The sequence below is a fragment of the Schistocerca cancellata genome, unplaced genomic scaffold (assembly GCF_023864275.1).
Source record: "Schistocerca cancellata isolate TAMUIC-IGC-003103 unplaced genomic scaffold, iqSchCanc2.1 HiC_scaffold_1153, whole genome shotgun sequence".
In the NCBI taxonomy this organism is placed as follows: Eukaryota; Metazoa; Arthropoda; class Insecta; order Orthoptera; family Acrididae; genus Schistocerca; species Schistocerca cancellata.
In genome coordinates, this window is record NW_026047152.1 from 644260 (window position 1) to 649134 (window position 4875).

The following is a 4875-nucleotide window of genomic DNA, read 5'->3' on the forward strand; positions in this document are numbered from 1 at the left end:
GTGTGTGGTTGCAACATTATGGTCCCATTGAGTACATTTTTGGAGAGAGGGACATCACTTGCACCACAGGGCGGGAGGAGGGTGCCTAGCACGATAGATTTTCTTTCTTCGGTAAGCATTATTTTGTGTTTGATACTTTTGGAATTTTGCTTTTTCATGTTGATTTTAAAATGACCTTTTTCATGTTTGGAATCTACTAACTCGTTTTTTCCTCACAGCAGGTCAACGTGTGTGTGGTTGCAACATTATGGTCCCATTGAGTACATTTTTGGAGAGTGGGACATCAGTTGCAGCACAGGGCGGTAGGAGGGTGCCTAGCACGATACATTTTCTTTCTTCGGTAAGCATTTTTTTGTGTTTGATACTTTTGGAATTTTGGTTTTTCATGTTGATTTTAAAATGACCTTTTTCATGTTTGGAATGTACTAACTCATTTTTTCCTCACAGCAGGTCAACGTGTGTGTGGTTGCAACATTATGGTCCCATTGAGTACATTTTTGGAGAGAGGGACATCACTTGCACCACAGGGCGGGAGGAGGGTGCCTAGCACGATACATTTTCTTTCTTCGGTAAGCATTTTATTGTGCTTGATACTTTTGGAATTTTGGTTTTTCATGTTGATTTTAAAATGTCCTTTTTCATGTTTGGAATGTACTAACTCGTTCTTTCCTCACAGCAGGTCAACGTGTGTGTGGTTGCAACATTATGGTCCCATTGAGTACATTTTTGGAGAGATGGAAATCAGTTGCACCACAGGGCGGGAGGAGGGTGCCTAGCACGATACATTTTCTTTCTCCGGTAAGCATTATTTTGTGTTTGATACTTTTGGAATTTTGGTTTTTCATGTTGAATTTAAAATGACCTATTTCATGTTTGAAATGTACTATCTCGTTTTTTCCACACAGCAGGTCAACGTGTGTGTGGTTGCAACATTATGAACCCATTGAGTACATTTTTGGAGAGAGGGACATCAGTTGCATCACAGGGCAGGAGGAGGGTGCCTAGCACGATACATTTTCTTTTTTCGGTAAGCATTTTTTTTTTTTGCTACTTTTAGAATTTTGGTTTTTCATGTTGAATTTAAAATGACCTTTTTCATGTTTGGAATGTACTAACTCGTTTTTTCCTCACAGCAGATCAACGTGTGGGTGGTTGCAACATTATGGTCCCATTGAGTACATTTTTGGAGAGAGGGACATCAGTTGCACCACAGGGCGGGAGGAGGGTGCCTAGCACGATACATTTTCTTTCTTCGGTAAGCATTATTTTGAGTTTGATACTTTTGGAATTTTGGTTTTTCATGTTGATTTTAAAATGACCTTTTTCTTGTTTGGAATGTACTAACTCATTTTTTCCTCACAGCAGTTCAACGTTTGTGTGGTTGCAACATTATGGCCCCATTGAGTACATTTTTGGAGAGAGGGACATCACTTGCACCACTGGGCGGGAGGAGGGTGCTTAGCACGATACATTTTCTTTCTTCGGCAAGCATTTTTTTGTGTTTGATACTTTTGGAATTTTGGTTTTTCATGTTGATTTTAAAATGACCTTTTTCATGTTTGGAATGTACTAACTCGTTTTTTCCTCACAGCAGGTCAACGTGTGTGTGGTTGCGACATTCCGGTCCCATTGATAACATTTTTGGAGAGAGGGACATCAGTTGCACCACAGGGCGGGAGGAGGGTACCTAGCACGATACATTTCCTTTCTTCGGTAAGCATTATTATATGTTTGATACCTTTGGAATTTTGGTTTTTCATGTTGATTTTAAAATGACCTTTTTCATGTTTGAAATGTACTAACTCGTTTTTTCCTTACAGCATTTCAACGTGTGTGTGGTTGCAACATTATGGTCCCATTGAGTACATTTTTGGAGAGAGGGACATCAGTTGCATCACAGGGCAGGAGGAGGGTGCCTAGCACGATACATTTTCTTTCTTCGGTGCGCATTTTTTTTTGTTGCTACTTTTAGAATTTTGGTATTTCATGTTGATTTTAAAATGACCTTTTTCATGTTTGGAATGTACTAACTCGTTTTTTCCTCACAGCAGATCAACGTGTGGGTGGTTGCAACATTATGGTCCCATTGAGTACATTTTTGGAGAGAGGGACATCAGTTGCACCACAGGGCGGGAGGAGGGTGCCTAGCACGATACATTTTCTTTCTTCGGTAAGCATTATTTTGAGTTTGATACTTTTGGAATTTTGGTTTTTCAAGTTGATTTTAAAATGACCTTTTTCATCTTTTGGAATCTACTAACTCGTTTTTTCCTCACAGCAGGTCAACGTGTGTGTGGTTGCAACATTACGGTCTCATTGAGTACATTTTTGGAGAGTGGGACATCAGTTGCAGCACAGGGCGGTAGGAGGGTGCCTAGCACGATACATTTTCTTTCTTCGGTAAGCATTTTTTTGTGTTTGATACTTTTGGAGTTTTGGTTTTTCATGTTGATTTTAAAATAACCTTTTTCATGTTTGGAATGTACTAACTCGTTTTTTCCTCACAGCAGTTCAACGTGAGTGTGGTTGCAACATTATGGTCCCATTGAGTATATTTTTGGAGAGAGGGACATCACTTGCACCACAGGGCGGGAGGAGGGTGCCTAGCATGATACATTTTCTTTCTTCGGTAAGCATTATTTTGTGTTTGATGCTTTTGGAATTTTGGTTTTCATGTTGATTTCAAAATGACCTTTTTCATGTTTGAAATGTACTAACATGTTTTTTCCTCACAGCAGGTCAACGTGTGTGTGGTTGCAACATTCCGGTCCCATTGATAACATTTTTGGAGAGAGGGACATCACTTGCACCACAGGGCGGGAGGAGGGTGCCTAGCACGATACATTTCCTTTCTTCGGTAAGCATTATTATATGTTTGATACTTTTGGAATTTTGGTTTTTCATGTTGATTTTAAAATGACCTATTTCATGTTTGAAATGTACTAACTCGTTCTTTCCTTACAGCATTTCAACGTGTGTGTGGTTGCAACATTATGGTCCCATTGAGTACATTTTTGGAGAGAGGGACATCAGTTGCATCACAGGGCAGGAGGAGGGTGCCTAGCACGATACATTTTCTTTCTTCGGTAAGCATTTTTTTTTTGTTGCTACTTTTAGAATTTTATTTTTTCATGTTGATTTTAAAATGACCTTTCCATGTTTGAAATGTACTAACACGTTTTTTCCTCACAGCAGATCAACGTGTGTGTGGTTACGACATTATGGTCCCACTGAGTATTTTTTGGAGAGAGGGACATCAGTTGCACCACAGGGCGGGAGGAGGGTGCCTAGCACGATACAATTTTTTTCTTCGGTAAGCATTTTATTGTGTTTCATACATTTCCAATTTTGGTTCTTCATGTTGATTTTAAAATGACCTTTTTCATGTTTGGAATGTACTAACTCATTTTTTCCTCACAGCAGTTCAACGTGTGTGTGGTTGCAACATTATGGTCCCATTGAGTACATTTTTGGAGAGAGGGACATCACTTGCACCACAGGGCGGTAGGAGGGTGCCTAGCACGATACATTTTCTTTCTTCGGTAAGCATTTTTTTGTGTTTGATACTTTTGGAATTTTGGTTTTTCATGTTGATTTTAAAATGACCTTTTTCATTTTTGGAATCTACTAACTCGTTTTTTCCTCACAGCAGGTCAACGTGTGTGTGGTTGCAACATTATGGTCCCATTGAGTACATTTTTGGAGAGTGGGACATCAGTTGCAGCACAGGGCGGTAGGAGGGTGCCTAGCACGATACATTTTCGTTCTTCGGTAAGCATTTTTTTGTGTTTGATACTTTTGGAATTTTGGTTTTTCATGTTGATTATAAAATGACCTTTTTCATGTTTGGAATATACTAACTCGTTTTTTCCTCACAGCAGTTCAACATGTGTGTGGTTGCAACATTATGGTCCCATTGAGTACATTTTTGGAGAGAGGGACACCACTTGCACCACAGGGCGGGAGGAGGGTGCCTAGCACGATACTTTTTCTTTCTTCGGTAAGCATTTTTTTGTGCTTGATACTTTTGGAATTTTGGTTTTTCATGTTGATTTTAAAATGACCTTTTTCATGTTTGGAATGTACTAACTCGTTTTTTCCTCACAGCAGGTCAACGTGTGTGTGGTTGCGACATTCCGGTCCCATTGATAACATTTTTGGAGAGAGGGACATCAGTTGCACCACAGGGCGGGAGGAGGGTACCTAGCACGATACATTTCCTTTCTTCGGTAAGCATTATTATATGTTTGATACCTTTGGAATTTTGGTTTTTCATGTTGATTTTAAAATGACCTTTTTCATGTTTGAAATGTACTAACTCGTTTTTTCCTTACAGCATTTCAACGTGTGTGTGGTTGCAACATTATGGTCCCATTGAGTACATTTTTGGAGAGAGGGACATCAGTTGCATCACAGGGCAGGAGGAGGGTGCCTAGCACGATACATTTTCTTTCTTCGGTGCGCATTTTTTTTTTTTTTGCTACTTTTAGAATTTTGGTATTTCATGTTGATTTTAAAATGACCTTTTTCATGTTTGGAAAGTACTAACTCGTTTTTTCCTCACAGCAGGTCAACGTGTGTGTGGTTGCAACATTATGGTCCCATTGAGTACATTTTTGGAGAGAGGGACATCAGTTGCACCACAGGGCGGGAGGAGGGTGCCTAGCACGATACATTTTCTTTCTTCAGTATGCATTATTTTGTGTTTGATACTTTTGGAATTTTGGTTTTTCATGTTGATTTTGAAATGACCTTTTTCATGTTTGGAATGTACTAACTCGTTTTTTCCTCACAGCAGTTCAACGTGTGTGTGGTTGCAACATTATGGTCCCATTGAGTACATTTTTGGAGAGAGGGACATCAGTTGCACCACAG